Source organism: Rhinoraja longicauda, chromosome 15 (assembly GCF_053455715.1).
Source record: "Rhinoraja longicauda isolate Sanriku21f chromosome 15, sRhiLon1.1, whole genome shotgun sequence".
NCBI lineage: Eukaryota > Metazoa > Chordata > Chondrichthyes > Rajiformes > Arhynchobatidae > Rhinoraja > Rhinoraja longicauda.
Genome location: NC_135967.1, coordinates 30,246,476 through 30,259,213, shown reverse-complemented (window position 1 = coordinate 30,259,213; position 12,738 = coordinate 30,246,476). Strand labels below are relative to the sequence as shown.

At 41.9% G+C, this 12,738-nt stretch overlaps 1 protein-coding gene across 6 annotated transcripts in view; it reads left to right on the top strand.

Annotated features, from left to right (window-relative positions):
• LOC144600609 (BCL-6 corepressor-like protein 1) overlaps positions 1 to 12,738 on the top strand; it is a 185,991-nt gene that overhangs the window by 49,713 nt on the left and 123,540 nt on the right. For 3 of the 6 annotated variants that reach the window (XM_078412401.1, XM_078412398.1, XM_078412394.1), the window contains exons 1-2: positions 9,706 to 9,830; positions 10,163 to 10,319. The gene's annotated coding sequence lies outside the window, so the exon portion shown is untranslated. Of the gene's footprint in view, positions 1 to 8,867; positions 9,369 to 9,705; positions 9,831 to 10,162; positions 10,320 to 12,738 lie in introns of those variants that run through there. The other 3 variants (XM_078412396.1, XM_078412397.1, XM_078412395.1) reach the window with 3 other exon arrangements.

Here is a 12,738-nt window from a genome sequence, read left to right as displayed (position 1 = left end):
AAAGCAGTTATGGAGAGGGTAGCACTGGCCCACAAGTTAAGATCCTAAATTGGAGCAAGGCTGATTTTGGTGTTATTAGGCAGGAACTTGCAGAGTTCTATTGGGAAAGTCTTTTTGCAGTTAAGGAGACGGCTGGCAAATGGGAGGCTTGGCAGTGAGATAGAAAGAATATAGAAATGGTATGTTAGGGTGAAGGTCAAGACTGGCAGGTTAGGGAACCCTAATTGACAAGAGATGAAGTTGGACTTGTACAACTACATCAATCATGATATAGTTGTACAAGTTGTTGGTGAGACCACACTTGGAGTATTATGTGTTGTTCTGGTCACCCAGCTGTAGGAAGGATGTCATTAAGTTGGAAAGAGTGCAAAAATGATTTTCTGGCTGGATAGGCTGGGATTTTTTTTCTTTGGCATGTGGGACGCTGAGAAGTTGTTGAGCTGTACAAGATCAGGAATGGCATGGATAAAGAGAATGCTCACAGTCTTTTTCCCAGAATAGAGCATTCTAAAACTAGAGGGCATGGGCAGAGGGGAGAGATTTAAGAGGATCTTGGGAACATCTTTTTAACTCAGAGTTTGGTTATTATTGTCACGTGTACAGTGATAAGCTTTTGGTTGTTTGCTAACCAGTCAAAGACGATACATGATGACAGTCAAGACAGTGTACAGATACAAGATAAAAGGTCTAACATTTAGTGCAAGATAAACTTCAATTTAAAATAGTTTGAAGGTCTCCAGTGAGGTAGATGGGAGGTCAGGACCACACTCTAGCTGGTGGGAGGACGGTTCAGTTGCCTGATAACGGCTGGTAGCCCCCCATATCTGGAATGAGCTACCAGATGAAGCTATAGAAGCAGATACAATTATGACATTTAAAAGACATTTGGATATATGGGTAGGAATGGTTTAGAGCGCTATGGGCCAAATGCAGACAAACGAGACTAGCCCAGTATGCCAACTTTGTCAGCTCGGACACGGTGGGCTGAAGGGTCGGATTATGTGTTGTATATCTCTATGAGTCTAAATTAAAGACATTCACTACCAGATCTGGCTGGAACATCTAAGGCACAATTGGGTCTGCTTTTATATGCCCAAAATTGTTGCTATTAACTACCTCATTGGAGACCATCGGACTATCTTTAATTGGACTTTACTGGACTTTATCTTGCACTAAACATTATTCACGTTATTCCCTTTATCGTGTATATGTATGCTGTGGATGGCTTGATTATAATCATGTATAGTCTTTCCGCTGACTGGTTAGCACGCAACAAAAGCTTTTCACTGTACCTCGGTACATGTGGAAATAAACTAATCTAAACTAAACTAAATTCAACACAATGTTAGCCACGAGGTTATTCTCTCCATTGCAAAACTTTACAAACTTTCTCCACTGTTTTCTTTGCTTCATCTCCAGGAACTAAGATGAGGATTTCATGGACCATTTTGTCACAAAAAAACAACTAATTGTATTCTCTGTTGTTTCTGTCCCATCCCCCTGCCTACCCAGTAAAATTTGCTTTCTGGTTTTCTTCATCCCAAACTCTGAACTCAGATCTTTCCCCTGGTTCTCTGCCATCCCTGCCCATGTAATCCCTGAGCCTATCTTCTCCCCGAGACCCATCTTCTGCCTCACGGACCTTATTTCTATCAAATTGCTGACCACCAACTTCGCATCCTTGCCTGTTGGACGATATTCTTGATCATTTTCTCTCCTCGTTTTTTGGTTGTTGGGTCCTTCAGATCTATCATTGTTGTCCCTCTTCACAAACACCTCTCCTTGATTTCTATTTCCTGCAAACTACCATTCCATTTCCAACCACATATTTCCTTGTGCAAAAATCCTTAAAATGTTATGTAGCTTCCCCAATTCCTCATTGTCTTTCCCAGAATTCTTTTTTTGGGATTCTTTCATTCGTCTCCTCCACCTATCCCAACAATTCTACAATACTAAATCAGTTCGTATTGCCTCAAACAAAATCAAAGCTTTAACATGAGCACCTGTCTTACCTTGGGCTTCTCAAATTCTCTGCAGACTTCAATGCATTTGATGACATAATTCTTCTCCAAAGAACTTTCTCAATTGTTCTGTTGAGTAGAACTGCAGTTGTCTAGTACATTACCTATCCAAACATAGCAAGTGAATCACCAATAATAATATCTCTTAGATGGCTCTATTGTTGCTGTTAGGGAGCCGTGAAGATCAGTACAGGACCTTCAACTATTTATGACATATAATAATAACTCGGATTAAAGCCAGTTCAAATAAACTTGTTCCTAATCATTGACTGTGACTTTGGACATATATGTTTAGTACAGAGTGCACAAAAGGGACCTCCCACAGATAGCACCGTTAAATTAAACAATAATCTATATGGGTACATTTTCATGTAACTGGAGAAACAGCAACAAGTTTGAGACTTTAATAACTGTTTGAAATTAATTCAATATGAGATTTAGTTTTGATGTTAGCAGAAGTTAAGTTGTTAAAAAAGTGGAAAAGAAAAGTCAACTTTCTCCTCTTCCCCCAGTGCTTATATTTTTTAATCTATAAGGTGTCAAATTGAAAATGTAGTGTTGCAATGGTTGGACACATACATCTTTTATGGGCTCCACCCTTCCTTGGTCATCCGATGCCAGCCCTGATTTGCCTTTTCTTACGTACAGTTCCCTCTCCACTACTTTCAGTCTGAAGAAAGGTTTTGACCCGAAACGACACCCATCCCTTTTCTCCAGAGTTGTTGCCTGACCTGCTGAGTTACTCCAGCACTTTCTGTCTATCTTTCTGCATCTTTTATTACTTTAATTTAGTTAATCATTTTGCTTATGTACATGTGTTTGAGTATGTTTCAAAGATTAAATTTTATATGAGATAAAAAATGACATTTTCTGATAACAGTCAAAACATGTATAAAATTTACAGTGGGTAAATATGACAAAACTAATTTGAATTCAGTTAAAATGGTAATTAAATTCCTAAAACTTAGCAATTAAATGATAAACTTTATGTTTATAAAGTATGCAAAATATGCACTTAATAAGAATTATCTAAACAGAATATCAACCAATTCGTTATAATCATTTTTTGTCACTACAGCAGTAGCACCAGCGCAGCTATTTGACATGATGTGAAGTTGACAAGTTCCCTTTTGAAGAAGGATATGGCCATTTTAAATGAAGTTTAAAGGGGTCAGATCCAAAATTTAAAAGGGCAATGCAGATCTCTTCCAGTAAGTGTAAAATAGATTTTACTTAGAATTTACTCTTCAGCATAGTTTTTTACCACACCACTGAAATTAATATTTATTTGGGGATTTTTTTAATGGTTGCAGATCAGATATTATGTTTTAAACTAGAATTAATATTTTGTGCATTTTTCAGAGTACCGTAAATTATTTAGTTTGGCTCTGTTCCTGACATCGTTCTTTAGTCCTCTGACCCCAATTAGACATGCCTGCGCAACATGTTAGCACTAACAGTGTGACAAGTCTGAGTGTATTAGAAACATAGCAGTGGAACAGTGATGGCACTTGGGGGGGCAAAAAAGGATTCAAGTTTCTGTTTGTCATTCTGTCTGGCTTGATGGTTCATTCTCAATTTAACTTTATCTTCAGCTGTCTTTTATCTTCCTTCTTTCTGTGTGTACGCCCCCCTCATGCCACTGGCACACTCCCCACATTTCTCTCTTCAATTCTACCCTTTTCCATTTGCAGTATGTGTTCCTTTCTCCTCTTCTCTTTGTTGTCTTTCCTCCTCTGTCCACTTTGCTTTCTCCCACGCTTTTCTCTTTTAACTTTTCATTTGTCTTTAATTCTTCTTCCTATTGCTCTCTCTCTTTGGTTGCTTCTGATGGGGATTCATTCACTGTCACTTTCCCCACGTTATCATCCCTCTCCCTTTGATTTGATCTCCCATTTAACATATTTTCTCATTCTTTCGATTTGATTCTGATGCTTTTCAATTCACTTTCTCACTTTTTATCATGTGTTTTTTTCTCTACTTCTTTCTTTCTCATTGATCGCCACATCTCTCATGACTCCAAATTTGTGTCACTAATATATTTTTTAATCCCTATCCCTTTCTGTTCCTGTTTGACGAACTGTGATTTACTTTCATTGACAGCCATTTTCATATGCATCCCCTCTATTTTTATCTTCCTGACCCCCATTCTTCTGTTTAGCTTTAATTCCTGTACACCCTTTACTGTCAATAAACTGTGTCTCCAGACAATACCATCTCAAATCCACCCAACGCTATTGGCAGCATTGTGGCGCAGCAGGGAGTCCTGTAGGCCTACAGCTCAAGACATCTAGATTCATTCCTGACATCTGGTGCTGTCTTTGTCAACTTTCCACATTCTTCTTGCGACTGCATTGATTTCCAGTGGGTGCATCAATTTCCTCTTAGTAATATGTTCATAAATTCTAGGAGCAGAATTAGGCCATTCGGCCCATCAAGTCCACTCCACCAATCAATCATGGCTGATCCATCTTTTCCTCTCAACCCCATTCTCCTGTTTTCTCTCCATAACCCCTGACACTCTTCCTAATCAAGAAACCGTCAATCTCCACCTTAAAAATATCCAATGAGCTGGCAGTCCTCCACAGCAGTCTGTGGTAATGAATTCCACAGATTGTTCTAATTAGTAGGTTATTGTTATTAGCCATATGATTTAGATTCAGTGCCGATAGTGATATATTTCCCTTTTTGGATAGTGTGCGATCTGGCGGGAATATTCCCTGTATATGAACCCTAGTGTACGTGGTTAGACGAATTAGTGGGAGTTGCTGGGCATGTGAGAAAAATTAGGTTACAGGGAAATAAGTGGGGGAATGGGATTGTTCTGAAAGGCAGTATTGATTTGATGGGCTAAATGGCCTCTTCCCTATGAGAAACATGTTTCTCGCCAAAGCTACTTTGACAACACTTCCCAAGCTTCATCCTATCACAAATATAGACAAGATAGCTTATGCCTATGAACACAACCACTTTCAGTTTCCGTCCAGATTGCACACTATCCAGAAAGGGAAATATATCACCATTGGCACTGACTAAATTGTATAGCTACTAACAACACAGACAGAGGCATTCCACCTTTTGGTTACGTATCCACTCTGAGGGGTTCATTCCCATTTGTTCTATTTGTCTTATCCTTACAACTTGTTTTCTCTCATCAACTTTGCTTTGATTCTTCTTGCCATTTAAGTGCACTAAGGGGAAATTTACAATAGCCAGTTAACTTACCTGTAAATCTTTGTGTTGCGGGAGGAAACTGGAGCACCTGAATGTAAGGTCACAGAGGAAACCCATGTGATCGCGGAGTGAAGTTGCAAACTTCATACAAAGAGCATCAAGGCTCAGGATTGAACTTGGTTTTCTGGAACTGTGAGGGATTAGCAGTGACTGTGTTTCCACCCTCGAATACGTCTCCAGTGTAGGAGTGTAGTGGTTCCAGAAGGTTGGGCCAAAGGGCTCGTTTCCACACTTTATCACTAAGTGACTCAAGGGCAATTAGAATAGGCAATATATTCTGCCATACCCATGACACTAAATCCTGTAAATAAATATGAGAACAATGCTTTGTACGCATGTCTCCTCTCTCTTGTCAAGAAGAAGTATTTCTTCTTCGGTTGTTTATGATTTTCCAACTTCTTCTTTCACATACCTCTATCTCCACTGCAGTTTCTCCAATTGCTGTTCTACGTTTCCCATTTCCTGGACTCAGTTTGGTACTTATTTCATCAATTTAAACAGTTACAGTAAGTAAAATGAAGAACTATAATAAATTATTTAAAAAAAATCAGGAATCAATTGCCAATGCCTGATCAAAGATGATTAAAGTGTACAGACGCAGGAAGTCTCGGATTTAATTCACACTTTGTACTTTGTTTCCTGTGCTCCATAATATATGTATAATATGCTGTAGTATCTCTGTTTACTTACTCATAATGAAACAGAAGGATCTATGCCAGCTCCCCAGCAGAGTAATCCCTTCAACCCCATTCCTCCTCCCCATTTCCTTGTGGCTCTGCTGTTTTATTGGTGGAGAAAAAAAAAGCTAACTTCCTAAATAAAATATAGCAGCCTCTGTTGGAGTTTGCATAAAAACCAGACAAGAATAAGATTGGGCTTTTGAAGAAACAAGGAACTGCAGATGCTTGTTTACACAAAAGGACACAAAGTGTAGGAAGGAAGTGCAGATGCTGGTTTACACCGAAGATAGACACAAAATGCTGGAGTAACTCAGATTGTCTGAAGAAGCGTCTCAACCTGAAACGTCACCCATTCCTTCTGTCCAGAGATGCTGCCTATCCCGGAGAGTTACTACAGCATTTTGTGTCTGTCTTAAAGGGTATAAAGTGCTGGAGACTTGGTACGTCAGCCAGCATCTCTGGAGAACATGGAAAGGTGATGTTTTGGGTCGGGACCCTTCTTATGACTGAGTGATCCGAAACATTACCTTTCCATGTTCTCAAGAGGTGCAGCTTGACCCGCTGAGTTATTCCAGGACTATGTGGCTTACTGGGCTTTTGAAGTTCCTTTTGAAGAAAAAAAAAAAGTGTTTTTTTTATGGTCCACTTTTCTCTGGATGGATGTAAATAATAATATTTTATTTTATTGTCTGATTTCACATATCAACTTCTGTATTTTCCTATCTTAGGCTACAAATGAAAGTCGAGTGAAGCAGGCACCAGATATCATGCAAAACTTCACAGTTCAGCCATGACAGAGGGTCAGAATTAGAGAAAAGAGCTTCCTAGCAGTTTGTATTAGGGGGATTGACCGATTGAAAGATATAGCATGGAAACGGGCCTTTCGTCCACTGAATACATGCCGAGCATCACTCACCCATTCACACTAGTTCCCTGTATTCCCACTTTCTCATCCACCCTCATTCCCCTGTAAGGGGCAATTTACAGAGGTCAAATAACGCACAAAGCCACGCATAAAGGGGTGTGGGAGGAAACTAGGGCACCTGGACGAAACCCAGGCGGTCACAGTGAGAAAGTGCAAACTCCACACAGAGAGCATATGACATCAGGATTGAATTGAGGTCTCTGGTGCTTTGAGGCAGCAGCTCTACCAGCTGTAACATTGGGGGGGGGGGGGGGCACAAACAAATGGACATGACAGCAAAGTAAAGGGCTAATCATTACAAACTGTCTGCAGGTATAGCTTCTCTCAGAGGATACTGAATCAATAGAATTCTCTGTCCCCAAGGCCAGATCATTAGGAACATTTAAGGTGGATATAACTAAAGATTGGAAGGACCAAGAAACTGAGGGTGTTGGTGGCACAGAAGAAGAGTTGAGGCCCCGATAGATCTGCCATGATCATATTGAGTGGTGGGCCAGGCTTAAGGTGGCCTGGCAGCCTACCCCTACTCCAGATAGTGAGGATGGTTGTTAAAAATTGCACGAGGTTCTTGATCAATTGGCCAAGTGGGCTGAGGAATGGTTGATGGAATTTAATGCAGAAAAATGTGAGGTGCTGCATTTTGGGAAGTTTAACATGGACAGGACCTACACATGGGTAGTGTTGGAGAGCAGAGGGATCTAGGAGTGCAGGTGCATAGTTCCCTGAAGGTGGAGTTGCAGGTAGATCAGGTGGTCAAAACGGCTTTTGGCATATTGGCCTTCATCAGCCAAAGTATTGCGTATAGAAGTTGGGAGGTCATGTTGCAGTTGTTTAAGACATTGGTGAGGCCACATTTAGAGTATTGTGTTCAGCTCTAGGCACCATGTTATAGGAAAGATGTCAAGCTGGAAAGGGTACAGAGAAGATTCATGAGGATGTTGCCAGAACTAGACGGTCTGAGCTTTCGGCAGAGGTTGAGTAGGCTGTGACTGTATTCCTTGGAGCACAGGAGGATGAGGGGTGATCTGATGGAGGTGTAAAAGATCATGAGAGGAATAGATCGAGTAGATGCACAGTCTCTTGCCCAGAGTAGGTGAATCGAGGAACAGAGGACATAGGTTTAAGGTGAAGGGGAAAAGATTTAATAGGAAGCTGAGGGGTAACCTTTTCACACATAGGGTGGTGGGTGTATGGAACAAGCTGCCAGAGGATGTAGTTGAGGCAGGGACTGTCCCAACATTTAAGAAACAGACAAGTACATGGATAGGACAGATTTGGAGGGATATGGACCAAATGCTGGCAGGTAGGTCTAGTGTAGCTGGGATATGTTGGCCAGTGTGGGCAAGTTGGGCCGAAGGGTCTGTATCCACACTGAATCACTCTATGACTCCTGCTGCCATTTTCTTGTCTGGCTGCCCTTGTGTTCATTGGGAGCTGTTCATTGTTTTCTGCCATTAAAATCACACAGGTGGATTTATAATTTAACTTGCAAGACTTTAGAAATGGCAATTACTGGACGAAAAAAATCTGACAGCACGGTGGCAATGCAAATGCAGCTGTTTCAGCAAAGATATTGACTGGTCTTAAAATGATCATTCTCACGCACAGGTTTTGCCTGACAAGAAGCAAAATGATGAAAATACTCAATAGGTTAGACTGAGTTGTCGTTGCATCTGGAAGAACACAGGGTAGCCCGTGATGAGGTGTAAGGCAAGAAAGATTAAATGACAAAAAGTATGATGGTGCAAGGAAAAGGAGATGATAATGGAACGTGTAGAAGGAAATGATTGGTATTGAAAATGTGTAAATGGGAGTACCATAGATCAAATTAATCAACTCCGTGTTGAATGCAAAAGATTAGGTACAGTTCCTTGAATTTCACTTGAACACTGTAAAAAGACCAGGCCCAGAAAGGTCAGAATGGGAGTGGTATAGAGTCTTAAAGTGACAGGCGACGAGAAGGCTAAAGGCAGCCAGGAAAACTCTATAAAGGTGTTCCACGACGTGCATTGGTGTCTCCAAAAGGAAGGAAAACTTGTGTCGTGTAGCGAATACTAAATAGAAAGAAGCACAAGTAAACTACCCTTGCTCTCAGACTACAAAAACGAACGCCTTTGCAAATGGAAGAAATCATCAGAGAACTCGTTTATTTGCAAAATCTGCTGTGTATGGAAAGAACTGCGCTTCATTGACGGTTTATACAGAATGAGTATTATTTAGCATCAAGAGTTAAAGAGCTCCATAACTGCAAGTGTTCCACCACATTATGGTTCGCCTTGAGTAATTTTCTGCTAGGGGGCTAATATGATTACTGCATTCTACTTAATCTGGAATATTCAGGTTATGTTCAAAGTGTGCACCATTATTCCACGAGGACCCCGACATCCCTCTACACGTAAGTATTCCTGAGGACCCCATTGCCTCCCTCAGCCCCACCTTGGACCATTTTTGAAAAGCAAACAACATAGGAATACGTTCTGGTCGGCACTTGGTTGCAAACTTTGATGGGTGAGTTGTGAATCGGCATTTTATTGATGACCGATTGCCCATGATACGACAATGTTTCTGGTGCAACTGTGAACACCTGGTGGCTCGGAGTCTGTAACTTAAGTATGGTGCGACACAAGATGGTGATTGCGAGCATGCGAGTGAGCAAGAGTGAAGTTCCTAACGGGGGGAGGATGTATATCTCGGGACTTGCAACATGGAACACTGCCTCGAATTCTTTCCCATGCGTGGGTCTCTTAAGAAACTTATCAGTCTCTGCCTAAGTTAGCGTTTAAGACGTGATTCTAAAAGAGATTGGCCACCCCGAGCTATTTCTGGTCTCTGGGGACGGGATCGGAGCCACTCTAGTGGTGAGCTGCCCCCTCCGAGCTGGAATCCTTTGCCCCGTCAACCCTCTCCCTCCACCGTCAGCCCCGGTTTACCATTCTATTGCAGTGGGGATATCCGGACCGGCCATTACATGTAAGATTATGTGTGCCGTTTCGCTAGTTGCAGAAATGCTGCTATTAATGAATGCTACTTTAAAAATTAATTGTTTGGTGTATTAACAATTTATGGGCCCCACTTGGTAAAACCACTCCAGTTAAACAAAAATCATTACCCTACAAGGTGGGATTTTGCAACAACAAAAAATGCAAGTCGCCAGCACTTTACCTCGGAACAAGGGCAAGATTTAAAAAAAAGTGATGACAAATGCCGGCCTGACTGTAAATAGAGGGTCTAGGTGGGAAGGGACGTAGCCCTTTTAAGGGTGGAGGAGGTTGTTGATACAGATGACGGAAATTGTGTTACAGGGCGGCGGCGTGGCTGCGCAAAGAGACTCCGGGGAAATCTCAATTTCTTCAACGATCACCCCCGACAGATATAACTGGCCGCTGTTTCTCCCCGTCCCCGAGATCGCCCGGGAGCAAAGGGGACGGCGAGAGCTTCCGTAACTAATAGGCCCTGAAGGTAAGACTGTACCGGGAGTGGGGTGGAGGGGAGGGGAGGGCGGGTGTTGGTGGTGGCGGCGGGGGAGAGATCGTGGCTTGCTTTGTTTCTGCTACTGCTGATGGCTTGGGGAGAGAGACAGGGAAATGCATGCAGCGCAGTTGGCCGGGAAGCTCAGCGCAGCGCAAGGGTGCGAGTTGCGAGCGATCCCTGGGCAGGCAAGCCTCCGCTCATACACACACACACACACACACACACAGACACACACAGATCGCGAACTCCGCCTGCCTCAGCCAGCAACACCCGATCGCGATCAATGCCCCTGCTCGCCCGCAGAGCTACGGAGCCACAGGGACAACTCTCACAAGTTTGACTGTTCAATACCAACCCAGCACTTGGCATGTTTCTTTTCAATGTATGGACCAACTTCGGCCTCCTGAAAAAAAAACACTGCAGATTTTTGTTTTGAAATACGACCTATGCAACTTCATAGTTTAGAATAATGTTAGATAGCGCTGGAAAATTCGGATTGTATAAAGTTGTGAGAATGTCGTTTGCTTCCTCCAGAGCCACCCCTCTCTTCCTCCCCCATCCCCGCCCCACACAGACATACAAACCACATTTGGAGGCGAATATCTCAGCGATTTCGGGCATCGATCCGATAAACTCCGAATCAATACTGTCAATCTAAATAAAAAGTTGGCGTTAAGAGGGCCGGAATCTCATGAGTGGGAGAGTCGAATGAATGGATCGGACAAATGAGATTTGACGTGCAGGAACGATGTTATCTCTTTTGTGGGGAGTGTACTGTACAAAGGGCAGGACTGTTCAACCCACATCACCAGACCCCAAAGAGGAACCTTCCATTTTTGTTTTACTGTACTGGCTCACCAAGGTCACAGGTTGAAGCGTGTGGAGTGGGCTCAATGGCAGGATGGCGAAGTGAACATTGAGTAGTAAAATAGTGAGGGATTGTATTGTATGCAGAATAGCAGATAGTTGGGAATAAATTACGAGATGGTATTTAATCCTTTGGCTCCGATGACGACATAAACCGGGAGAGTCAATTAACAGATATTAACAGGCAGTGAGGATTGAATACGTCCGCAAACTCGTCTCTGGCAGTTCCTCGCGTGTGGAACATATTTGTGTGTCATCATGCTTTTATTTAAGTTTTCCTACTCCGAGTTCAATCGATACGGTATTGGAGAGGGGGTGAATGAAACGGCAAGGAGTAGGAATATTCGCCACCTAATATTGCGTCGTTTCAGCAGAGAAGTTAGGAAAAGTTGCAAATATACTGCAGTTTGGTTAGGAGCTCGAAAAGAAAAGATGGATAACAATTCTGAACAGGGAGCCTCTGCCAGAAAAGTTTGCTGAAGAATCCACACCTGCAACTTTTTGCGTCATCCCTCATTTGCTGTCAGACTTCTTATATATGTTTTTTTTGGAGCCACTTTAGTATTTATTTTATTTTCATTCACTGCAAGTGTGAACCTCAGTTTCTATCTTTTAAGTTTGCAGGCCAAAAAAACTATGCACTGGTCTCTCTCTTATCATTGTTTTTATACTCCTGGATTCTTCTATCACTAAATGCAAAAGAATGTCTTAAAGCAGAAACATAGGTTTCTGATCATTAGGTCCAAGAAACATCCTGGATGAAGACGTTTAGCTCTATATTTTGCTAAAGTTATAATGATAGGATTTGACCATGAACACAGTGTTATAAATTAACTAATTTTGTACATCCTGGATGTTCTTGTGTTTGTTAGTAAGTTCAGAAAAAAACCCTGGAATAAATAACATGTTGTTCACGCTGTAGGCTTATTAGTCTAACATTAATTCCACTAGCTTTAAAAAGAATTTTCCAAACAGCATTTTCTTGTCAGATGCACCATCTCGCATGATAGGGCAGACAGACTTTCATCAGTTCCCAACTGTCTGACCAGATATTGGAGTTTGTGATATGGATCCTCACAGGCTGATGAGCTTGGCTTTCCAACTGAAGGACGTGGTGCGCAGTGGTGACTGAACTGAAATAACTGCAGATTATTATAGAGAAAGGTCTTGCATTCATACAGCAAATTTCATGCCAGTGGGCCAAATAAGAAGATTTCATAATTTCAAAATAAGTTGCCATGCAGATCAAATTTGTAGGCAATTTGTGAGCCAGCACCACCATTCAATATGATCATGGCTGATCATCTAAAATCAGTACCCCGTTCCTGCTTTCTCCCCATATCCCTTGATTCTATTAGCCCTAAGAGCTATATCTAACTGTTGAATACATCCAGTGGATTGGCCTCCACTGCCTTCTGTGGCAGAGAATTCCACAGATTCACAACTCTGGGTGAAAAAGTGTTTCTTTTATCTCAGTCCTAAATGGCCTACCCCATATTCTTAAACTGTGACCCCCTGGTTCTGGACTCCCCCCAACATT